Source organism: Medicago sativa, chromosome 3 (genome assembly GCF_051527215.1).
Source record: "Medicago sativa cultivar Bolivia chromosome 3, Bolivia_mono, whole genome shotgun sequence".
Taxonomy (NCBI): Eukaryota; Viridiplantae; Streptophyta; class Magnoliopsida; order Fabales; family Fabaceae; genus Medicago; species Medicago sativa.
The window spans coordinates 73,792,649-73,820,024 of NC_140751.1; the positions used below are offsets into that span (position 1 = coordinate 73,792,649).

Here is a 27,376-nt window from a genome sequence, read left to right on the forward strand (position 1 = left end):
ACCCGATGGTTACATAATAACAATATGAAATCCAATATTTATAAACAATTTATCAATAACAAAATATTATCAAGATTTGAGTTTCATAATAACTACATATTTTGCATCTATAATCATATGTGATGTGTTTTGTTTATGTGTTTTGATAATTATTAAGTATTTACTTTGTAATTTTAAAATTCTATATTTTGTAGGCATGATTAATCAAAATGGTAATGTTGATCTTAGGCTCACGGGTTTTCAAAACCCAGTAAGGAACCAGTTGGGTGGATATTTAGTTATTATTCATCTGTGTGTATGGTAATTGATAAAGAAGAGTAAAACGAATATTATTTTAAATTCAAAATATTGCTTTGAGTAAGAAACCAGTACTACACCGTCTTTTTCGTTAGTTCTTTCCTTTTCTCTTTGAGTTAATTTCGCTCTTTCCTGTCAGCTTCTTTCTTCTCTGACACACTGACGTTATGGATTTTGATTGATTACTTCTTGAATAAGACATTTTTTGAGTTCACATGATAAACTAAACCTGAGTTACTATACCAGGTGAGTATTTAGTTATTATTCATGTGTGTGTATAATAGTTATTATTCATGAAGGTGAGTATTTAGTTATTTTGGATTTCAGTTACTGTTAAACATTCGTCGCATAGAACTGAATGACATTTTGACCCCTTCTCTCTTCCTCCTACCACTCTTTCATGGCCGTCGTGACTTCACTCATTTGCGCCGCCCCTTCACTAGTTCTGTCATGTCTCTCGTTGCCATCTCCTACACCGCCCCTCCACTCATTCGCACTTTCGCCGACGATGATGAAATCGACGCCGATGATCCTCGTCGTCCTTTTCGTGTGGCGGATCTTGTCCATTCAGAGAGGATATGAATCTGTCTCTGGGTTTTGTTGATGGATCGATTCGTCGAAGTCAGAGATACAGAGGACTCTCACATTTTGCAGTTGAATTTGTTCACCGACAATGTTCAGAAGGAGGAGATTGATGTTATTGTTGATCACATCACGCTCACCATTAAGAATGCTCTTCCCGATCTCAATCAGTTCTCAGGAATAATCACATTGAAAGTGAAGCATTGTGACATTGTTAACACTACTGCCAAAATGATGGAGAACAATGTCACCGTTCATCATGTTGATGTTGAATGAATTATGTAGCTTGGTTTTAGGTTTTCACTTAAAAGAGGGAGATGAACAGACAAGTAGTAGTATTTTAGTTTCTATTTTAAATAATTAATTACTTTGTATGTATTTGAGAACTTAAAAAGTGATTGAAGTTAGTTACTAATTACTGAGATGCACAAACAAATCCCTAGTTTGTGTCTCGTTTGTACCAATTTCAGAATTTGACCTTAGAAATTGGTATCAATCAATATTATATATAATATGATTATGATTAACAAGTTCCACATCAAAAAAAAAAAAAATCCCCGCGTGTGCCGCTATTGAGTATTTATTTTCCAAAATAAAAAATGGCAAGCAAAAGGTGATACTTTCACCCCAAAATGTCTTTAACCACTTGACGAGGATGTAGAGGAGCCCAGGAAAGGGAGGACCATCCTTGAAGCATATTCTTGCATTGCAACAAACAAATGTGTCTTGGACGAAAGTTGCTAGTTTACGAGAATGATTATGCCCCAAGCACCAGTGTATGAGATGACATATTAGATTTTTCTTACAAACTTCTAATTGATATATAATATTGATATTATAAAACGCACGGGTTAACTCCCTCTATCTCTTTGTTCCTCATTCTTTTTATAACACAAATTCTTTTTACTCTTATTTTTTCTAATTATTTTTTAATTTATAATTTTAAATTGTTTATGTTATTTGAAATCAATATAACAAAGAACACGCTAAGTCTATAACCTCGTTGCACGTCTATGTGCAAGGTGTTTAAGAAAACATATGATGACAATGGATACATATAACTATAAACTATAGTGTTTTCATTAAAGTAAAATATAGGCAATTATTTCCTAATATACCTTAACATTTATATAGTATGCATAATTATACTGTGTTCTTGTGGGGACATAATCGACTGAGGAGATAAGAGATTTTAGTAGTAGAATAGAATCTGATTGGGTAGAAAGGCATTAAGTTGTATGCATGTCTCGTATGTGACCTTTGTTTGAAAGACATTTAATCATTATCATATTCATCCCACTCGTGTGAGCTTGAATGGCAAGTGCTCAATCTTTTTTATAATGATTTTGTCTTTCAAAACATTGCTCTTTCTTTTCCCACAGTTGTTTTTGAATTGGGACTGAACCAAACCCATTGACCATTTACAATGGTTAACCACATTCAACACCCTTCAACACCCACTTTTTCAATTTCCAACACTCCACATCATTTTCTCTCTCTTAATTCAACACTCATTCAACTTTAACCTCTCCAATGGTTTTTTTCATTCAACACTCTACCCCACTACCTTTTATTTCTTATTCTTATTCTTATTTAATTTTATATTTTTGTTTTTATAATTACATAAAATTACAATTATCGATTATAATTAAATTAAAATAAAGAAAAACTGAAAAAATTGAAAAAAAAATTTATTTAAAAAATTTATTTTTATTTTTCTTAACTTCAAATGCAATACAAAAAATTAATAGAGAAGATATAATAAGAAGATAGTGAAAAACTTGGTATTTTTTTCTGTGTCCAAATGAAATGAACCAAGTATCTATTTATAGAGAAAAAAAATCATGAATTTTGATATAATTTTTTTTTTTTTTTTAATTATTTTTCAACGAAATAATTGATGTACAATTATTAAAAAAATTAAAAACCGGCCGTCCAATGAAAAGCCAACACGCGTCCCCCATCATTCCAACTTTCTGCTTCTCTCTCCTTCCTCTGCTATAAACGCGCCATGTCGGCGTTTGTACTACACGCTCCAAAAATGGACGAACCAGAAGGCAACGCGTGGCAGGTCTCCAACATTCAATTGTGTTGAACCCGTTAAACACCTCTCTCATCCATGTCACTTTCAACTGCATATTAAACAGACCACTGCATGGCTTTTTCTTGTTGAAACTGAGATTCAACATACCATTGTAAATGGTCTTAGATCAAACTAACTTCAGACCCAATTACTTATTTTAGTCATTCTTTCACATTTACTCCTTGTTGTAGGCATCCCATTCCCCATACTCTTAAGCCTTCATTTACACGTAACTGCTCCATAAGTTGTACATCATCATCACACATGTAATTATTTTATTATTTGGAGTTATAATTTTTTTTAAGGTTAAACTTTGCATCCAAGACGCGAGCTATGTACTAGTTTGCAGGGCCGTTTCTAGAGTTTTAGAGGTCTTAGGCATAAAATTTGTTAACTAATTGTTGTGATTTTATTAACTCTTCATTTAATTTTTTTTCCTGCTTTTCACTACTAAATAAATATTTTTTTAGGTAACATCTGAAAATAAATCAAATACTCAATAGACACCGAAACAAAATATTGTAGAAGTATAAAACAATAGCACATGCAGAGTAGATTGAAATTTTAGCACCTAAGAATAATAACACCAAAAAAGTAAAAGTATATCAATACGCAATTAAACTTTTGGATGCAAAATTCTCCAATATTATACCCATAACAACAATAATAAATGATATACATTGTTTTTAGGCCCCCTACCGGTAGGGCCCTAGGTCGTCGCACTCCTGGCCTATGCAGTATGCTCTATGGAAGATGAGATAATGAAAAAAGAACATGTTGTCATAACTATTCATCTAGAGATAGATTTAGATCAAACAATTGATAAAGAGGATTTTACCTATCATTGTTCATCCGTAATTATTATGCTAGAAAGCGTGCATGTTCCAAGTGTCTTTGTTGGTATTAGTAGATTTTAGAATGAATCTTTGGTATCTTCGTGAAGGTTTCGACGCATATCTGTCTTATTTTGCAGAGGACATGGTGTGAAGTAGGCGGAGACATGGCCAAGCACATGCAAACATAATAATAAAACGAATTATTTATAAAGACTAATGAGAATGGATTTGGAACTTTTTTGAGAGTATCCTTATTATCTAATCCTAATGTACAATGTAAATAACTAATGCAAAACCCTAATCCTAGAATATGAGCGGGAAAATTTTGCTTACAAACTCATTTAATGCTATTTTCAAAATTCAAATCTCTTAACTTATAAACCATAAGTGCAGACCTAAAGCTTTAGTGATTTAACGTACATGCTTACTTTTTCCAATGCTACATTAATTATGTGTGCGGTGCTCCAAATTAAACTAACCATACTTTTTCAACCACATTTTGTGTCTTGAATGCACTGATAGTTTCCAATGTGAATTAATTACAAATGTGTACTCATCTTTGCATCTTCTAATGCATTACGTGGGAATTGAAATTGATGCATTAAGTTCACATGCATGAAAAATGGGTTCTTCAAGAGGCGCCTCTTAGTTTTGTGTGCATTGATTCCATTACATGCTTCTATTTTCCCATTTTCTTCCCATCGTGACATTTCTTATTCTGTCATTCTCCATTTGTTGGTGTTCCTCTCCTTTGTGCATATACCTTCCTCAACACCTATTTTATGTTCATCTTCATTTTTTAAAAGTAACGTTTTTAGTTGCATCACTTTCATTTGTAAGTTTGACGCAGTGTTAACATTTTTTTCGCAGATCCATGGTAAATCCCTAACTTTGAAAGCTTCTTCATTTTCGTTCTCGATCTTGGTAATCACGTTTTGAATGTTTTGTTTCAGCTGGTTGAGATTATTCTTCCTCTATTTTGTACACCTCCTTTCTTATAAAAAGGTAAATGAAAATACTTAGTTTCATTCATATTTAATTCGCATTATGTTTTGTACACTATTTTTCGCATTCATTGTTTTGATTCACCGTTAAAGTTAACCACAGATAGTTCATAGAAAAATGTTGAAGAACAAAGGGATGAATTACAAAGTATTTTATTCCTTTTCATGTTCCTTGCACAAATTCATTAAGCACATCGTTTGTTGGTGCTTGGTATAAAACCTACATGTTGTTGACATATATGGATTCATATAACAATTGGATAGCTAGCTATAACATTTTTTGTTTTTACGTAGATCGATCAATCATCACTAAATAAGCATTTTTTAATATTTGTTTTCCAATATTAATTATAGGTTTTCCCGGATGCTGGATTCTCATTTTTTTTGGATCAAGTAGGTAGCCTCCATCCCACAAGATGTTACTTTGTTCAAGCTATAATTTGCTTGGAAGAGATCCACGTATGTTCAGGTTCTATATAAAATAAGACGTTATTTTTGCCAATCAGCAAAGCATGTTTGTTTGTTGCTTTGATTGGTTTGTATACTTGGTATTCCCTTACAGCTTCTCGATATGTTAATTTTGTAGCTACTATTGGGTTTTATAAATTTCGATTTTTTTTTGTTTAAATGAGATTTGATGTATCCAGTTGTACTGAACAAATTTCTTCATAAAGGTTAAGAACACATCATAGGATCTGCATCAGTATAATATTTTGTTAGTCACCTATAGTTGTTAAATTGATAAATGATGTTTTCAAAACTTTTTATAGCGAAAAAATATCATGTTTAAGATGAGGAGAGCAATTAACAAGCCATTTGTCTCATTTAGTAATGGCTCACATCAGTAGTCCTAAATCCTAATCATAATATACTAGCTGCAAGTTAACTTTTTTTATTTATATTTCTCTTTATTGGGGATGGTATGGTATTAAGTTTTTTTATTCTAATAATGAAAATAATCGTTAGGCTTCTTTGTTGATTTTTTTTTTTTTTTGAATCAGCATATATATTGATAATAATCCCGACACAATTAGTGCTGAAACGGGACAACATGGAATACATAAAAGGAATTTTACGTCACTGCTGCATTGTTATCAAAAACGCGACTTAAGTCCCAAAATCCTGGTTTTTGCGACTTTGCGTAGCTTCAACGACTCAAATCCATAGCAAAGTCCCAAAAACAGGCAAAATCCTATCAAAGTCGCACAAAATTGCACAAAATCGTGAAATCCATTCAAAATCGCAGGATTTTGATGGATTTTGAAGGATTTTGTTCATTTTTTTGATAAGGGTCAATTTTTGACCCGGTTCGTAAATTGACCCGATTTGAATCAATGACCCGTTCTATAAATACCCAAAAGGCAAATTTTTTTCATTCTTTCACTTCCCCCCACATTTATGTATATGTATTTTGTGGACTTTGAACTTTAGTCATTTATGACTATATGCAATATATAACATATATTTAACATTATTTTTGTTTTGGTAGAATCCTCGATTTTGATTGCGATTTTACGAGTCCCGACTTTGCTATCCTATATCGATTCTACAAAAGTCCTTGAGTAAAATCCTTCGATTTTGATTGCGATTTTAAGAGTCCCGATTTTGCTACTCTCTTTCGACTTGAAGTAAAGTCCCGATTTTGATAACCTTGCACTGCTGTACAGCACAAACAAAGCCGCAAAACCAAAGAACAATGAGGGAAAAAACACCCAACAGATAAGCACCTAACAACCTCAGCACCACCTAAAATTGTTCAACCAATTCCTGGCACATATGAGGCAAAAAACATCAGCACACAGGGCCAAAACAACACCACACTTGAGGCAGAAAACGTGAAAATAGATGACAGTAGCCAGCAGGAAAAACAGTTACAGCAGCCTTTAGAGTATAGGTGAGTTACTACAATGGCAAGATTTCCAAAAAGGCTAACCTTGGTTTGATTTTTGAGTTTAAATGTAGCAAACTTCATTTTGCTTGGAATTTGACTATAGGTGAGTTGATGACTATTTGTGTAGTTAATACAAGTCACATGATTTCTTTGTCTCATAAATGGGCTGTCTCATTTTCAAATCTAGAGGCAATTGATCAATTTTGTTGATTGTTCAAGTTGAGACAATGAACTCACTATAGTATTAGCTGCTACAATAACTCATGTTGTGTTTGTTATAGTTCTTGCACCTATTGGAGATATGGAATGATTAATTTTGAACTATTTATGTCATAGGATTGATTAAGTTTGAATCAAAATTAGAGTCACGATTTGTGGGCTCTCATTTTAGGGGAAGGATTTTACAATCTTGCTTGACAAGATCCTATCCATATAGCATGGAAAGGAAGACAAAATATTTCCTTCATAATTGTAAAGATTTGGTGGACCTTTATGTTTTTCAACAAAATAAAGGTTTGTTTGATAGTGATTCCCAATGTTTGTAATTCAGATGATGACGATTAATTTGGCCATTCACTTTTCATGTTTTATTTCATATAGTGGGCTACAATTGTCAATAATACCCAAATTGTGAACAAAGTCTGTCATTTCTCCTCAAGAACACAATGGAGATGTCTCTTATTGGAGTGTGTTATTTTTGTTCTGCTGAAAATTTGAACAATTGTAATTTCAAAGTATATTAGTCATGAGTTATGAAGAATTGCTCTTTCAAACCAGTGCACAAGATGTATAGCGAGTCAAGAAGCACATTTGCTTGGAAGCTAATCATTCAAGAAAGTCACTACATCAGTACCACACGGCCAGGTCTAGAAAGCACTACAAACAGTACCCCAAAAAAAATGCAGAAATGAATATGCATAAAAATGACAGCTAAATGAACCGAGCGCATTGACTAATGGATATAAAATTAAAATTTGTTTTATGTATGTCCTCTGAGACTTCTCTGTCAAATAAATGGGAGATTTGGGTTTTAATTGTTTTAGCTACTTTGTATTGCTTTTCTTAATTTCTTTCGTTTTTATATTGTAAATATTTGCAGTGATTTGTACCCAAAGTAAATAATATTTGAGGGGATAAGCTTATGCATGTCATAGCTCGGCTAGCAAACGTTGAAATCATTAGGTTGGATGTTATGACTCAGGTGTAAACCTGTTAGTAGTTATTAAAAAAGAATTTTGGGGTTTATTTGGTTCATTTTATGCACATTGTTTTTGTCTTAATTCATGACAATAATTTTTAAAGATACCAATTCTAGACAATGCATGTCTTAATCGACAATCTTTTAATTTACCGTCTTTCATATGTTGTGGGAGTCTTAAATTGCAAATATATTGTGCTGATCGTTAACCTGTGCAAAAGTGCGTGTCAACGATCTAGACTATCTTTGACACCATATTATACAAGAATTCCTTTTAAATTTCTACGTAGACAGTTTCTTATAGAAGTATGTTTTGCAACGACTATGAACAAAATTCAAAGGTAGTCACTCAAACAAGTTGACATGTCTTGTGCAACGAGTGTTCTTAAATGGTCAAGTTTATATAACAATATCATGAGTTTTTTTTTTTTAAACAATCAGCAATATCATGAGATACTTCAAAGAATGATATGAAAATTTTGCTAATAGATGAAGATAGTCTTTGCGTTGATAGTATTTCAAATGCAGTGTTTAAAGAAATTTTCTGAAATGTGTAGACATTAGAAACTTCGATTATAGTTGTATCCAAAATTATGACATTGAAGTTATAAGTTGGGATTGCGTTATTAAATTTTGCTTTTGCCTACTACATTTACAACGTATATGACCCGTGCGGCAGCACGGGTGGGAAGTCTAGTGAAATTGAAACTTGTAGAACAATAAATAGATGCATACATGCATCTTATCTTACTTATTATTAATCTAAGGTGGTCTGATTAGTGTTAAACCCTAACCCTAATTTCAGCCCAAACCCCTTTAATGCATTCTTAAGTCTGTTTTTGGCGCCTTAGGTAAATCTTAATCACCCAACTAACTGAATTAATTAACTGTGACCCCATTAACCCTTTACGGGCATCGCTTCCTGGGCCACATAATTACCTCAGCCGTCATATTACCATCTTTTCCCTCAAATATTTCGAAACCCTATGTCAATTAAATACACTCCAACTAATTAATCTTGCATGGAAGCAATCCAAATTCACGGTGCTCAATGCTTGAACCATCCTTCTAACTTCGTTCTCTGCGCAGCTTCATTAATAGGCATCTGTTTTGTTCCAAGAACCATTGATCCACTATATAAATGGCCAAAATTTGGTGGAATAACCATGCTTTGCCATTGAAAACCCTTGAGAATTCGGTTTGCCTTGAAGCTTTTGGTTGGATATGGATTTAGATCATAACACTTTCAAGAAGCAGTTGATGCCCTCATTCAATTGAAAAGTTTGGATTTCATATCGTTTTGTTTGATTTAAAACTTATGATTTTCCTGTAACATGTTATCTAACGCCTTCTGTTTGGATATTGATTTCGATTGCCAGTTCGGGACAAGTCAGCTCCAGGGATATACCAGGCTGTGAGACATGATTTGACAAAGCTTAGGACATTCCGTATGGAATACGACATTGGCACGGTAAGTTCTTCTTGTTCATTTTATGGTTGCACTTATGTTTCCATATACAACACAATAAGTTCTTTTTTTTAATAGCTGATGTAAACTGATGCAAACTGCTGTCACGGCTTCATAATATATTTTCACGTTTTCATGTGTTGTTTTCACGTATAGATGCAAACTGAATGCATTTACAAACTCATTTAGGCATTGTTTTCGCGCAAGTTTGACAGTTTTTAGATTGCTAATGATAATAGTATGTAAACTGAGAATAGTATTTACATACTCATTTATGTAAATTTTAGATTGCAAGTTTGACAGTTTCACTTAATCTTTAGTTTTTTAGAAATTTAGTTTGTCAGTTAAGGACTGTTTTCTCGAAAGTTTGACAGTTTTTAGAACTTTAGTTTGTCAGTTAAGAACTTTAATTATTGAGTGTTGTTGTTTTGTTTGATTCTATTTAATTATGTGATGTTTCTGTTTTGTTCTTATCTGTTCTTAATATTTGCACTGGAATGTTTGTTGTGCTAAGTTTCATCTTGAAAATGTTTCTGTTGTTTAGATGTAGAAATCTAAACTCTAAAATTGATATTGAGTTTGTTATTCGTCTGTTTTAGAATAAGGGGAGGTTGCCTGGATACTTTCAAGGACTTATGGGCTGTAGGTTTGCTCCTTATGTCATTCTCCGTGACCCGGGTAATAATGAATTTGAAGTGGAGGTTGTGAAGAAAAACACTAGGCTTTATTTTACTGATGGCTGGATGTTGAAGAATTTTTACACCCACTGTGTTCTTATGCGATTTTGTCTCCAAGTTTCATTGGAACAGTCTATCAAATAATGAATGTTTTATTTAGACTTATATTTTATACAACAATGCAATTGAAGTTGTTTGTCGTATTGACATTTTTGGCATATTCATATTCATTTATAAATTCACATCAGCCTTCATACCATAATTAATATAATATGTTATTGTCAACCAAGAAATTAAATGGCTCTTGGTAACTCATATACCATTGTCAAAAAGTGTATGCTCTTGGAATATTTTCATACTCACGTAATCAAAATTTGCTATATTTCATTTTGATTTCCATTACCATATAGTAGGACTAATTTCTTATCTTATATGTATATATTTGACAAATGACAATAATTATATATATCACATCCCTATTTTAAAACAATTTAGCTCTTATAAGGTTCCATCAATTCTTGCCAATATACCCTAGGATACTGCATCATTCTCGATTTATTCAATTGAAAACATAGCTACTTTTTCCACCTTTTATTCAATCTCTTATAATGAATTTTGTTAGTTTTGATTTACAAATAGTTTCAATTAATCACTGTGTTGAACCATTACTTTATCAAGCCATATACAAGATGGTTTGATTTAGAAAATCAAAAGGTGTGTTACTGCGCATATGCCAAGATTGGTTAGAACGTATATTGAATAAAAATTTGTGAGAAAATGAAACATCGAAAAAACTATGTCCTTATGCGTCTTCCATGCATATGTAAGTTTTTTTTTTTTTTGAATAAATTAACATACTATAAGGTTCCATTAGTAAATCCTTATAATAAATGCCTTACTAATTGTAAATTTTTCAACCAATCACATTCATTAGTTTAGTTGCTTAAGAAACACCTGCATTAATTAAATTTATGTGCTCAAGGTGATAAGTCAACTACATATAGGATGGTATGCTCACCTGCATTCATTAATGCGCAGACAATACTCCCTCTCCTGTTGGTTTGCTCGATGTGGTAGTGTACTAGGATGGCATAGGCATGCGAATTAATTGCAGGGAGAATAGACTTACAGATATGAAGCATCATTTACTACGATGTTTCTTTATGTCTTGCGTTTCTCTTCTACACACAAAATTCTTAAGAGGCAAGCCATTTCTATAAATACATGTCCAATGTTTGTTTGTTTGGTCATACCATCAAAGATTGTTTGAGAGATTAACAAAGTTCAATAGAACACACTTAAGCAACTTTCTTCTGTCGAAATCTTTACCATGGCAAACAAAGGTATGGAATTGCACTGGCTGAACTTATGTTGTTGCCTTTAGTTGTTTATTTTGAAATATATGATTTATTCTAAACTTTTTATGTCCTTTTGCGAAATAGGAAAGACACCCAAGATCACAAAACTTGCAGACATTGATGGTGGAAAGATTGAATTCAGATTCCAGGCAAGAGTCGTTAACCTATGGACTACTCCTGAACGTTTCAGTGCAAATGAAATTTGTAGCATGCATATGATCTTGCTAGATGATCATGTACTTAGTGGACATTTTTCAATTGAATTGATATATTGCTTCTCTTGAACATTTGATGCGTTTTTTCCATGAAATCTAGAAAAGAGGCTTTTATCAATGATGTATGCCATCCTGTATTGATATATGTTTGGAAAAATGTTTTAGTTCATATCTATCAAAATGTAATGGCCAATATTGTATGACAGACCCGCGCGATACCGCGGGTCAAGAGTCTAGTAAATAAATAAATATGAGTTGGGTCTAATTGCCTAACATTGAAACCAATCCATATGACACATTAATACACACAACATTACATTCCAAACAATATCTTCCAAAAGTTTTAGAATTACCTTTAAAGAACATTCTAATTATAAGTTAAAAATTCAATTGTAATATTTATATGAATAAAATACGAACTTAAAATACAAAGTAGCCTACGTTCCAAACACTAGTAAATTACTATATTTCATGAAACAAAAATATAGATAACATTAAGCACTTGAAATATTGTAAGACCAAAAAAACCTTAAAAATGAACCAAGAAACATTATAAGGAACATTAGATACATGAGAGATTGTCTCACGAGGTTGAAACAATGCGCAACTTAAAGATTCTTCAGTCCACAACTAACCAATCTCATCCACAATTCCAACATTCACGACAAAAGGAAACTAATCAACCCTAGGATAATATACAACTTCAAACTATATATTCTTCTATACCGATTCAATGGCCACTCTTTATCTTTCATCGTAAAAAAAAATTTTATAAATCAAGATGAGTTTACCCCCACATCAAAGTGCTATGTATTTTCCATAAACCTTTTTTAAACATTTATGATATATATGAGGTATTTTCAATAAGTCTTTTTTAATCTTCTATGATATGAGTTCATCCCACATCAAAGTCAGATACTTAGTTGTCAGTTCACCCTACATCCTACACCCTAAACTCTTTCTTATTTGTTGATATATTTGGCAAATATATTCCGCAACGAGCTTAATTAGATTATTGGAATCAAAACTCCAGTACATAACAAACTAATCGATGTGATCATTACATGAGCTACGTACCTGACTTTGATGTGGGATGAACTCAAACCATAAAGGATTAAAAAAGGTTTATGGAAAATACAAACTATAAATGTTTATGAAACATTAAAATATACATACCATAAAGGTTTAAAAAAGTTTATGGAAAATACATACAAAAAAAAAGTCTTAAAAAAGTTTACAACCCAATATGAATCGTGTGCTAAAAGTGTTTTAGTGATTTTCGAACGAATAAAAATACATATCATAAAAGTTTAAAAAAGGTTTATGGAAAATACACTTGGACTTTAATGTGGGCAGTGGCAGAGCCAGAAAAAAACTCGGGTGGGCCACTAAAATAAATTATAATGTATAAACACAAAATTAAAGTTGTAATAAGCGTTAAACCCGAAGTTGAAGTGGTGAAATTTTCCTTCTACTGCTATAAATTCGAAAACTGTTTTTTTATAATACAACTATTAACTCGATGAATTTTCAGTTGACATGATGATATAAGGGAGGTTTGAAACCCTGCAAATTAGAAGGTCTCTAAACCTTCGATAATCAACCAAGTATAATTATGATAAAAATCATGTATGCCACTTTTGGAACCGATGAAGACTAAAACCGTTGAAAAATTGTTTAAAATATCACAAAATAGACTTATAATTTTTTTTTGGGTGGGCTACATCAAGGGTGGATCTGGGATGAAATTATCAGTGTGGCGAATTATTTTAGCGAAGTTAATTACTCTAAAAATAAAAAATATTGTTCATATTTTAGTGGAATTTAACCTTTTTTAATTGTAACTTAAATAATATTATAAAAAAATAAAATATTTTAAATGAATGGTCTATTGGAAGTAAAAAATCCACCCAAAAAGAGTATCCCTTATATATATATATATATATATATATATATATATATATATATATATATATATATATATATATATATATATATATATATATATATATATATATATATATATACACATTGATTACCTATGAGTAAGTTACAAACTTTTAATACATGTTGATGTTGAAACTAATGCAACATATAAACACTATAGTCTAATGGTTGATGAGTTATTTTTAAAGTTTATGCGGTGTTGATTCTGTCATGTTCTTTTTTGTATTTATGTTATATTAATGAATTCTTTAAAAAAAAAATGACAAAAACAGTAGGCAAGACTTGAATCCAAGACAAAAAATTATGACAAAAACAAAATGCAAGACTTGAACCTAAGAGAATGAGTTAGGAAAACGTGCAATTTACCACTACACCAATGCATTATATGTGCTTGAATATATGATATCAAATTTGAGCTTCAATATAAAAAAAAAAGTTTGGGTTGGGCTGGTGTGGCAATAACCACACCCAGCCTTCAAGAGTTCCACCCCAGGCCACTATACCACTTTGTGGGGATTTGAATCTTTTTTTGGTGGTGGCCGGGATTTGAACCTCGAACCTTACATATATAATGCATTGTCCTTACTTGTTGAGTTAAGCTCACGATGACGTGGGGATTTGAATCTATCGAAAATTAAAACCGATGCGAAATTGTTTAAAATCTCACAAAATAAGAAGCTCAACATAAAAAGTGATTGGAATAGCAACAAAAAATGAAACATCGATTGAAAAACTACGAGAAAGCATAAAATAAAGAAATAGTTATATAGCTAATTGATTGGAATAGAAACAAAAAAATGAAACATAAGCACAAAATAAGAAGTCAATTGAAAGTCGATCGGGTAGATAATTAAAAATACGAAAAAAGAAAAAACCTAAAGAAAGAAATAAGCACGTAAAAATTAGGAGAAAGCAAGAAAGAATTGAAACACGGTATTGGAATAGAGTCGTTGGAGAGGGTGGGAGTAAAAGGAGGCATTTTGAGGAACAAAAGAAGCGCGCATCTAATAATTTTTATGCTATCAAGTTGTTAACCCATCAAAAACTAACAATAAAAATAACAAAGAATGAGTAGGAACAAGTTAGAAATAAGTTTAAATTATCAATTTCTATTAGTGCACCAAACAACAAATTGAATCAGGATATGATAATTTTATCATATCATGTCTTTCTATATATCATGTACCCCAAACGGACCCTAAATGTTTATGGAAAATACGTATCTGGATTTTACTGTCGGGGTGAACTCATCTTGATATAGAAATATATTTTAGGATTAAAGATAAATATATTAAAAGTTAAAAAACAAAAAGGGTAATATTGAAATTTTTATAATTTGTAAGGGTGAAGGTACATATGTAAGAGGTATAGGGTAAAATTTCCATGTTTTGATTCACTATATTATTTTTTTCTTCATATTAGATTAGATTTGTGCTTATAGTACTCACACTTATGACATTACTCTATTATCACGAGTTTCCAAAGTTTTTCATTTGCTTTGAGAAGTTCATAACATGTTACTTTTGGTCACGACAATTTTAACCAACTTGATTAGTATTGTAACGACCGCAGCAACTACAAGGATGGAGGATGGAAATTTGGAGTGTGCAAGGGTTTCATTGACAGGGACAAATTCCTATAGAACCAAATATCAACTTGGAACAATTCTCATCTCACACACTCAAGTTGTAGCCATGTAGATAAAATTTCCATGGACAACAACCATATGAATGGCATTTTGACCATTTGACTCACAAAACATCATCACTATATCTTTCAATTGGTCTGTTTGTCTTCTATTCAAAGTTCACTGGTTGAGGGCCAATAGTCTCTTGGAAGTTCCTTAAAAAATTCTTGTTTGTGTCCACATTATGTATTGTTCCCACGTATCAAATCATTGTGAAGATATATTATACAATAATAATACAATGATGAATATTGAAAACTTGTTATTACTATTATAAACCAAATACAAGTCCCATCTTATTCTTCTTGCCGGGAGCTCTATGGTCAATTTCATGCATGATTCCGACATAGTGCAATCCACAAAATCATTATTGAGTTTAGCATGTAGCTTGTAACGTATAGTAATGTCACTTTCACATGCAATGAATGATTAAACTTATACATGGATCAATCTCACTTGCATTCTTGAGCTGAGTGGATTGTTAATATCTATTCTAACACCACTTTCTAGAGAAAACAAAGGGGAAGAGTGTTGGTAAATCTGAGTACCTGTGCGTTGGAAGAAGGATATTTCTAAAATTTGTGTCTTCTTGTGTCGTGTCCATGTTTTATGACAAATAAATTTAGAAATATTTTGGTACTATGCTTTTGTTTGTAGTACAAAGAGAATATACTTATTTACAAATATTTAAAAGTCTTGCTTATACATTTTTTTTTTAATAAAAAAGTCTTGCTTATACATAAATGCGTTTACATAAACTTTGTCTAATTTACTTGGTATTAAAACATAAAATATAAAAGAAAATAAACTAATAAAAAAAAAAAGACGATTGCATGGGTTATATATGAAAGTTAAGAGCTTCTTATCTTAACATCATATACAGTATAGACATGCATTTATATTTTATATTTACCTATTAATTCATGACAAATGTATATTCTAATATTGCAATTTGCGTCGACTTTGCAGTTATGGGTTAGGTGACAATTTTGGACCCGCCACCCACACATGTGTGTCTTATCATGCAGTGTTGTTCGATATGTTTGGCTTTGATTAATAACATTTTGATCCCTGTCTGTTTTTCAATCAAACAACTCGAATCAATATAAAATGTATCAAAGGTCTAGATTGTAGTTTCTGGACATTTGTATTTATCGTCATCCGACCAATGTAGGGATCAACATGCAATCATATATAACGTTTGACGTGCATGGTGTGAGTGTTGTTGTTTCAGAGTTCCAATTTCAATTTCCACTAATAAAAATAAATAAATAATACTTGACTCACATATATAAGTGATTTTTAGGTGAATGAAAATTGAATATAGCTCCTATACATAAAATTGCTTTAGCCTTTTATGCATATACTTGAGTAAAGGTAGTAAAAAAAGAAATGGCTTTTTTTGTTGAATTAAATTTTTATAGTAAATTATACTCCAATTTCATTGTCTTATATGTCACGTTCTGATTTGCTTAATAGAAAATATTGTTAGTGGGTCGAGCCAACTTCGCATCATAACCAAGGTCTTATAGACAAATTTGACGACCATATTCTATGCTATATATAAAAGAAATATATGGTTTTTGAGTGATTTTTTCACTTTCAATTGCACCTTTAAAACTAATCTGCCTGCAAGAATGATAAACTGTTGGTGTTATTAAAAAAGATAAGATTTTTTTTAACAACAAAATAAAATTTTATATTATATTTACTATTGTTGATGTCATTGAAAAGATAAGTATACTTTGTTACAATATGAAAGTGCAAAGTATCTAAACCTATAATTTTAACCAAAATCAAAATTAAAATTTCATAAAAACTATTGTTCATAATTTATACGCATTAACCTAATAAAAAGGTAAACAATCAAAATGAATTGTGATCGATGTTGTCTTCCCAACAATAACATGACCATGATTAAGATTATATCGATCACATTTCATTTTATTGTTCGCAATATTATCTATCACGACGCGATCAATGACGTTGCCAATAACCTGAGTTAAGTGTTCAAATTTTTTAACTTTAATTAATAATTTATACTATATATAAAGAAAACTACCCCTTTCAGCATTTTTGAGTTGGATTTTTATTTTCAAGAATGCCCTCAATTTTCAATGCAAATATCACATGTAACAAATAAATAAGAATAAATTTAAATATTAAAATAAAAATGTAACAAACAAAAATGTTCCGTTTTTTCCTTTACCATTTAAAAAGTGTAACAAACTAGATGAATGTATCTATAATTACATTTTCATTATCCCAATTATATCCTTAAACAACAACTTTTTCTATAATAAAGATTGTTGTTGGTGTCATTAAAAAAAAATAAGAATTTAGATTTTTTTTTGTTATATTGTTAGTTTCATTTAAATACATAATCATAATTAGTTTGATTTTCTATAATTTGAAAACAACAAACATTTATATTTTTGCTTTTAATCAAAATTAAAATCTTACTTACTAAAGCTTAACCCCTAAAGCTAACCTAACCCTAATATTTTCCCCCCATTTTTCCCTCCACATTTCTAAGCCATTGGATCTTGCGCATTTAGGCGCCATTCAATTTTAGCCATTGATCATATTTCATATTTATCTCTTCTATTTTCCGAAACAACTATTTCATATTTATCTCTTCTATTTTCCGAAACAACTATTTCATATTTATCTTTACTTCCGAAACAAATTGGCCCTACAACTATTTCATATTTATCTATAGCCCTATTTTTCCGAAACAACTAAAGCTAACCCTAACCCTAATATTTTCCCCCCATTTTTCCCTCCACTTTTCTAAATCATCGGATCTTGCACATTTAGGCGCCATTCAATTTTAGCCATTGATCATATTTCATATTTATCTCTTCTATTTTTCGAAACAACTATTTCATATTTATCTCTTCTATTTTCCGAAACAACTATTTCATATTTATCTCTTCTCTTTTCCAAAACAACTATTTCATATTTATCTCTTCTATTTTCCGAAACAACTATTTCATATTTATCTCTACTAGCTTCCGAAACAAATTGGTCCTACAACTATTTCATATTTATCTATAGCCCTATTTTTCCGAAACAACTATTTCATATTTATCTCTTCTGTTTTCCGAAACAACTATTTCATATTTATCTATAGCCCTATTTTTCCGAAACAACTATTTCATATTTATCTCTTATGTTTTTCGAAACAACTATTTCATATTTATCTCTACTTCCTAAACAAATTGGCCCTATTATCTCTTCTGTTTTACGCAAAAACTCTTTCATATTAATTTGTGTCATGTGTTTCATCCTTATCAATGTGTCAATCTTTAGTTAACAGAATGTCCTATTTTTCCATGCTTATCAGTATGTCAATCTTTAGTAAACAAAATCGCCTATTTTTTATGCAGAGAAGTCAACACAATGTGCATAACAAATTATGCTATTTCCTAAAAATAGCGAGTATTTCAATCTTTCATGCTTATCAAGATGCCAATCCTTAGTAAACAAAGTATGTCAATATTAATCCTTATCTTACAATATTGGCCATTTCCTAATTTTGTTCCACTATTTTGTGCTTAACGTGATAAGTAATACTCTTTATCGCTCAACCATCATATCCTACTCACACGTATTGCACCTTTTTCTATAAATACATCATAACCTATTAGCCAGACCTTCTCAATCTAAGCAAGCATTCTCTTTCTTGGAAAGGAAAAAACCAGCCAATGATGTCTGCCAAATACACTCCAATCTCAGCTGTTTCTGGAGGAAGAAAGAACCTCAAAATGTGTGTGCGAGTTGCTCACATTTGGTTGATTCGAGAGAAGAAGGTCCCCACTAGCATCATTTTCATGAACATGTTACTGGTCGATGAAAAGGTTTTTACATGTTTGCACTCTTAGCTTTAAAATTAAACTAATGTCATCGTTATTTTTTAGGTATGTAATTTAACCAGCTGTTTACTGATGTTGTTGTCGTCAATAGGATGGATGTATTCACGCCACAGCTAGAAAAGATTTGGTGGCAAAGTTCAGGTCCATGGTTGAAGAAGGGGGTACATATCAGCTTGAAAATGCAATTGTAGGTTTTAATGAAGGTCCTTATAAGGTAACTTCACACAAACATAAGCTTAGTATGATGCACAATTCAACTTTTACCAAAGTACACTCGCCTGCTATCCCTATGAACGTTTTTGAGTTCAAGCCATTCAATGAAATTCTCTCTTCAACTGTCGAGGAAGTGTTTACGGGTAAGACTTCAAAGACTTCAATTCTGAATGTGCGTTGTACATTATTACTACCTATAAGCATTCCTTTAGGAATTTCATACATTTGTTATTTGTTTTTGCTTTTGTATACGTAATTTCAGATGTTATTGGTCATGTAATTGAAAGAGGTGATATAAGGGAAACTGAAAAGGATGGAAGGAAAAGCAGGGTTATTGATCTCACTTTAGAGGATCTTGAGTAAGCTTTGTCTGTTTCTTTGTAGTTGGTTCATGTAATATAATTTTAATATACCTTATGTTCCTGAATTGATATTTTGGTAATATTTTATTACAGAAACAACCACTTGCATTGCTCACTTTGGGGTGAACATGCTGACAAAATTGTGACCTTTTTTGGCAACCATGACAACCACACACCTACTATATTGATATTGCAGTTCTGCAAGACACGCATGTATATAGGTATGTCATGTTTTAAGTTTGTGCTTTCTGCTGATATCAAGAATGAAATGTGAAATTATGTTCACTTGCTGTTGAATTTTTGAAAAATTAGGTGCTATGGGAGTTGCTAATGCCTTTAATGGAACTAAGCTGATACTTAATGGCGATTTGCCTGAAGTCGCTGCGTACATGACAGGGTAACCATTTACATTTTTATATGTTATAGAATAAAGGCAAGTTTTTTTGGTCATAATTAAGTTGTCTGGAGGTCCTCCCATCGTTTATGGGTAGCTTATTTGGCATACAACCCTAAAGATATCCACTAACAATAGTTTTCTGATGGCATGTTAGAATTTGTAATAAGTAAGAAAGTTTGAGAAGATGTGCACACAGAAAAGGGCAGCACAATATTAATAGTAACACTGTCAAATATTATTGTCCAATTATTATTAATAGGTTACATGAGTTATATGTTGTCGTCCCTTATCTTGCTACTTGAGTCTCGCTACTCTTCTATTGACATTGGTGCCCTTGTATTAGAATGAAAAATGCATCAATACAGTTAACCAAGTGTCAGCCAGATTTCAACGAACAGCTACACGTCTTTATCAGATGACTTGCTCAACACCAACCGAATGACAATTGAAAGCATGATTGAGTCAACTGAGGTGGCTATCTGTTTAATGAAATTTTTAGATGTATTTTTGGATTCATCTTTGTTATTTTTGTTCAATATTTTTATGCAAAACGCTACGAAATATTTACAGATCTGTCAAGGTTCGGTGCTTGCCACTATATGTGAGATCGAAACTGGGGTTGATTGGTACTTTCGATCATGCACCCAGTGTGCTTCATTGGCCACCGTTGACAATGGAGTGCTCCGTTGTCGCAAGTGTAAAACTTGCAAGGGTGCAGTCCCAAGGTAAACAAAGTTTATCCGAATATAATTTTTGTTTTTATCATGCGTGGAATTGTATTGATATAGTTGATTATTTGATATGTTCAAGCTGCATGTCATCGTGATGGACGACACAGGGTCCACTACTTTTGTTCTTTTTGATCGCCAGGTGACCCAGTTTATTAGGCGTAATGTGCAAGACTTGATCAATGAACGTGATGAGGTAGTCGTGTATTATATAATTGTATAAATGTGTGGTCTATATATGAGGTATATCTACCGACGAAAATTTGTACTAACATTTTATTATTTTTGAGCAGGGAGCAGTAGGCAATGATTATCCTGCTGATTTTAATGTGCTGATTGACAAGCAAATTCTTTTCAAGGTTGAGGTTGGTGAAGGAAATGTCGTAAAGAAGTATCTGAATTATGCCGTAAAGAAGGCATCTGATGATGTTGGTGTCATTGAGCAGTTTATGGTTCAGTATAATTTGAAGGTAGAACATAACTGATATTACGGTTTTATAATTGTTATTGAATAATGCACATAAAGGAAGAATCGTGTTACTAATTGCTTCCCTTTATTGATGTATACATGATAGAAACCCGACGATGGATCTGTTGTTGAGCTTAGTGTGGATGGTGTTGCGCCAAACAATTCAAATGTTCAGATGGTTATTACATTAATCTTTCATGAGTCCGTAAAGGTTTAATCCGTAACACAATTGATCAAATTGTTTGTCGCCAATGTCTGGAGGATGTACCAGAGGCTGAGGACTCATGCAGCAATACATGTGTGATTGACACACCAACCACCAAAACAGGTGCTAAGAGGTCCTTTAATAGCATTGACTCTGTGGCTGTTGATGATGATGAAGCTGGCCAGACGTGGTCACCAAACCTACCAAAGTTGTTCGTGTCAAAATTGAGCACAAGGACGACAAAGATGTTTAGCTTGCTCGAATGCTGGAGTCGTTTGCTTTGTTATCGAATTCCTTCAATCAGCATAAATCAGACATTAAATAATCTGTGTTTTTTCCTTTTGTTTTTTTTACAATTTGGCTTTTAATTTTCTTCAAGTTGCTGTGTCGGCTATATTTACTTAGCTAAGGAAACTTTTTCCAGTCCACTTAAATAAATTTATTCATTGGCATAAGTATTATTTCAAAAATTTATTATCATTGTCTTTTATTAGCGCTTCGACCTCTAAATGTATGAAATTTATTTTTAGATCTACCTCCGGAAGGTGTTAATATTTTTCTGAATGTTAGATAGTCATTAACCAAGTTGGTATGATTGATGAAGAAAACTCAATACTGATTTGGCTTGAGTAACTAGATCCCGCGCATTCACAGGTTAAATTAAAAGTACAGATTGACAAAACCAAGTTAGTATGCTTGCCTTTGCTTAGTATGTGTTTAAGCGAAGGAACATTTTATAATGTTTTAAACAAGTATGTAAAAAATCATTAAAAAATTTAAAATTTTAAGCATAATTAAACAAATTTTAATTTAATAGGGACTAAAACCACGTGCTGAAATTTTTTATAGGAACCAAAATCTATCAAAAAAATTTATGAGGACTAAAAACGAAATTTGATATATTTAAAGGGACTAAAAACTTAATTAATTCTTCGTCTTATTATGTATCAAATTATTCCGGCCCGTGAGACCCGTGCGATGCACGGGTCGGAGTTCTAGTTTAATAAAAAAATACCGTTCATAATTTTCAAACTTTAGCGCAATAAAAAGAGCAGAAAGACAGGCACGTGAGTGCCCGTCTTTTCGCTAGTTATAATAATATATATAAAAAAATAGATTGTACTTAATTTACATTGTACTAAAAAAATTAAATACATAATCTACGATTGTTTTATAGATCTCCCTAAAAAATTGTCTTTTAGATCTACACGGTTTTATGTTCTGAAATCGTTAAATAATCAATTCATTATCAATTTTGTCATACACATCTCACACAATATAATTCACGAGTTTGTGCAAAATGTGCAAAACTTTAAATATGAAAGGGTTCAAACTAAATAACTTTAAATATGAAAGGGTTCAAACTAAATAAAAATACAATTATTAGTGTATATTGTTGAGGGGGTTCATGTGACCATGGATTAAAATGTTGGTTCTGACTTGTTTTGAAGTTCTTTAATGCTACCTTTGCTCTGAACCTTTTTCCTACTTACAGGTAGTTTTACCTTACTTAGCTTTATTGTTTCTGACCCTAACTAGATCCCGTATATAGAACCATCTTTTTCTTTTTAAGTAAAATAAAAGTGACTTTTATTGCATTGCTGGCACTTTAAGAATAGAGTCCCCCCCATCATACATTGATATTTGTTAATTTGTTGATTGAAGTTGAACGACCAGTCAAAAGCAAACACACCAACTCTCTAGAATCACCAGATTCAATGATCCATTTTGGTGAAGCCACATGAAAAATAATTGAAACATTCTATGAAAATTACGTGACAATATCATTGACATGGAAAGTTCTTGACAAATTGTGAAGTATTAGTGGTCACCACTGATAATTTGTAATTATTTTCCTTCAATTGGGTACTCACATGGTTAGAAGTACACACAACACAATCACTAGCAACATTTGTATTGTGGGACACAAATTTCATGTAGCAATTTCAATCTCACAAGCCCTAAAAGTCTAAAAGAAATAAACAATACATAATATTGGATCTTGCACTTCCCTTTCTCGTGCCATGGATCTATGCTTGGAAGATTAATGGATACTCGTGACACTTTATCTTGTGTTAGATAGACATATCTTGAGAAAAGTGTGCTTTCTAAGCTTCCATAGCCATGTGTAAGGTCAAAGACATGAATTGAAATGTTAAATTAGGGCATCACATGTGGATGAGGTTGTTGTCTCAGTCTAAACTTTTACCCACGTTGTATCCTCATTTTACTTTTCATCTTCAAAAATATAGCTTTAGCTACAAAACCAAGGACGATACCACAAGTTGGGGCCATTTCCTCCTGTAGATGGTATTATAAATATTTTGATGATTGATATATATATATATATATATATATATATATATATATATATATATATATATATATATTTTATATCATGGGAGATCAGATCTCTCATTACTTTGCATGGGGGAGTTGTTATATTTACAAATTAATTTTCCTAAAGTAACATGTCTAATTATGGAGGGAAGAGGGGGAAGTGATGGACAGATATGGAAATAAATATTCTTTCTATTCGTAAAAGTTCACTTTAGAAAACAATTATTAAAAATTAAAATTATTTGAATAAATATGAATGACCTCGTGATTATATAGATGATATGAGATTTTTAGTGCACTCTTATTTTCTAAAATAAGTACATTAAATTTCCCCCCTAAAAAAAGTATATTAAATTTTTACATAAAAAATTAGTACATTAAATTTTCCCCCTAAAAAAAGTATATTAAATTTTTACATAAAAAATTAGATGAATACTAAGTTTCAATAATCGCTAGAGTAGTTTTTAATTTACCACACTTTCTTAGTTGCATTTGGCCTAACTTCATGTGAATGTAAGGGTTCTTTAAATGCCAGTTTTCATATATACATCAAAATGTACAAAATATTTCCTTCTAAATAAGAGCTTTTTTCTTTTCCTAAAGATTAAATCTGACGGTGAAACTCACACACACTAAATGTTGAGAAATGGAGAATTGTGTGTTTCGAACTCATGTTCTGTGTGTAAAAGATTTGAGTTCAGGTATGCTCAATTTAGGTTAAGCTCCATTTACTCCATTTAGGGTTTGGATGCAAGACATGTGGCAAAAAAAAAATCTAACGGTTGAGATTTTAAATTAAAAAACAAATATTTGTTTAATAAAAATACATAATAATAACAAACAAAATCATGTTCCCTTCTTATCTCATATCACAACAACCTTTTATTGTTTTTTAATTTAAAATCTCAACTGTTAGATATTTTTTTGTCACATGTCTTGCATCCAAACCTTAAATGGAGTAAATGGAGCTTAGCCTAAATGGAGCATACCCGAACTCAAAAGATTTATGCAACTTTTTATCATTTTGAGTTCTACTTATGAGATTTATGCAACTTTTTATCATTTTGAGTTCTACTTATGAGATTTAGATTATGTATATTATACAAATAAAAGAAGCACGTTATATGTTACTCATATTCATGAGTACATATTAACATATTTAAATTTATATAAATTTAAGAATTTTTTTTTTTTTTTTGAACAAGCTAAAATGATGTATTATAAACGGGCAAGATTCACCCCGCACGAGAAGTGCAATAGGGGAACCTACCAAGAGTATTTACAAAGTCAAAGTGCCATAATACAGAGGCACAAACAGAAGCAGAAAACAGTTACATGTGGACACCCATACAAAGGAGCGGATGTTTCCACCAATCATAATAACGATAACTAAAATTCACCTGCTTTGCTTTCAACCAGAGAAAAGACTGTTGTTTAACTTTGTCAATAAGAATAGAAGGATTTGTTACCGTATTTTGGAATATTCGGTTGTTCCTTTCCTTCCAAATCACCCACACAGAAGTAAACCAAATAATTTTAAAGAAAACAGAAGTAGCACGAGGTAAGCCTGGCAAGTTAGTAAACTGATGAAAATGAAGTTTTAGATCGCCTGGCTGAACCGAAGAAATGCCCAACCAATTCCACACTTGATGCCAAAGCGAGCCAAAAATAGCACAATCCAAGAATAAATGATTAGCCGTTTCCGACTGTTGACATCCTGAAATGCAAGCCGAGTCATCTGAATGAAGCACACGCCTTCGAACCAAATTGTCTTTAGTAGGCAATCTATTGCGTAGTAAGCGCCAAACAAACAGTGACACTTTTGAGGGGATACAGTGATGCCAAACGTTGTCAACAAGAGACCTGTCCGGTGGGACCTCTGGAGTAGTCAGAAAGCGATAAGCTTCCTTCACCGTATAGCCCTTAATAGGGTCTAAAAGCCACCTCCAAGTATCAATGGTATTTTCCTGTAAAACAACATTAAATAATAAGTTTGAACACTCCCTCACACTCTCCTCCTCCCAAGCTAACAACCTACGACGCCATCTCCAAGCCCCACCCCCCTCCGCCCACCCTAACCTCCACATCTCCTCCACACTACTCTCTTTGTTCAAGGCCAGATCGAATAGGCGAGGAAATTTAATACTCAAAGGAACTTCCCCAACCCAAGTGTCGTGCCAAAACATAGTATTCCTCCCATTTCCCACCTCCCTCCGAATATTATTATCGAACCACCTACCGACACCCTCACCGACCCCTTCACGCACCCTACACAACATCCGCCACCAAGACGAACTAAACCTACCTCCCTCCTGTAACCGCCCCCCAGACTCTCCGTAACGAGCTTTTAAAACTCGGTACCACAAACCCTCCGGTTCCGTCAACATCCTCCAACACCATTTGCCAACCAAAGCAACGTTAAAAGCTCCTAACCTCCTAACCCCCAACCCACCATCCTCCTTAGGAGTACATATCGACTCCCAATTTATCCAATTTATTTTCCTAGTATCCTCACCACCCCCCCAAAAAAAAATTTTAAATAAAGATTCAATAGAAGAAATTATACCTGCAGGGGCTTTGAAAAAGGAAAGAAAGTAAACCGGTAGTGAGGACAGAACTGACTTCAGAAGAACCAGACGGCCACCGAAAGAAAGGAATTTATTGTTCCACGACGACAAGCGAGAGACAATGCGATCGACAACAGGTTTCCAAAAACAAAGTTTCCTTGAATCACCACCGATAGGCAAACCCAAATAGATAAACGGAATACCACCCCTTCGACAACTCATTACCGACGCCGCTTCTGACAACCAAGAATCAGGAATGTTGACACCTGTCAGCATGCTTTTGTGAAAATTCACCTTCAAACCCGACACTTCCTCAAACAACAATAAAACCGCCCGCATGGTACGAACGTTTAACCAACTCTTTTCACCAATAATAATAGTGTCATCCGCAAATTGGAGATGAGTCAATTTAACCTCACCGCCAGTTCCAACTCCATACCCGTGAAATTGATGCTCCCTCACCACCGCGTTCATAAGCACATTTAAACCTTCAGCAGCCAATAGGAATAAAAAAGGAGACAATGGGTCACCTTGATGAAGACCCCGCTGTATAGGGAATTCGTCCGTCGGACACCCATTTACCAACACTGATTGATCCAACACATTCCATTATCCATTTCCGCCAAATTGTTGGAAAGTTCATATTAGCCATCACCGAGTCAAGGTACATTAAGTCCTCCGAATCATACGCCTTTTCAAAATCCACTTTGAACAACATTAACTCCTTATTCATACGCCTTGCTTCATCTACCACTTCATTAGCTATCAATATGCCATCCAAAATCTACTTCCCCTTTACAAATGCCGACTGAGATTCGGACACCACACTGCCCACTACTTCACGGAGCCTGTTTGCAAGTACTTTAGCCAGCACCTTATATATACAGCCAACCAACGATATAGGCCTAAAATCATTAAGCCTTTGAGGACTCGTTACCTTAGGAATCAACGCAATAAATGTGGAATTAATGCCT

At 32.6% G+C, this 27,376-nt stretch overlaps 3 long non-coding RNA genes across 3 annotated transcripts; all 3 read left to right on the forward strand.

Annotated features, from left to right (window-relative positions):
* Window positions 1-4,313: 4,313 nt before the first annotated feature.
* LOC146940059 (uncharacterized) lies at window positions 4,314-5,868 on the forward strand. The gene is made up of 3 exons (XR_015031878.1): window positions 4,314-4,675; window positions 4,752-4,803; window positions 5,157-5,868. It is a non-coding gene; the product is annotated as an uncharacterized LOC146940059 (long non-coding RNA).
* Window positions 5,869-8,720: 2,852 nt separating this feature from the next.
* LOC146940060 (uncharacterized) lies at window positions 8,721-11,727 on the forward strand. Its single transcript, XR_015033474.1, has 4 exons — window positions 8,721-9,172; window positions 9,271-9,362; window positions 9,959-11,379; window positions 11,479-11,727. It is a non-coding gene; the product is annotated as an uncharacterized LOC146940060 (long non-coding RNA).
* An 8,281-nt stretch (window positions 11,728-20,008) lies between these two features.
* Window positions 20,009-21,291, forward strand: LOC146940061 (uncharacterized). Its single transcript, XR_015031879.1, has 3 exons — window positions 20,009-20,564; window positions 20,664-21,017; window positions 21,115-21,291. It is a non-coding gene; the product is annotated as an uncharacterized LOC146940061 (long non-coding RNA).
* Window positions 21,292-27,376: the final 6,085 nt, after the last annotated feature.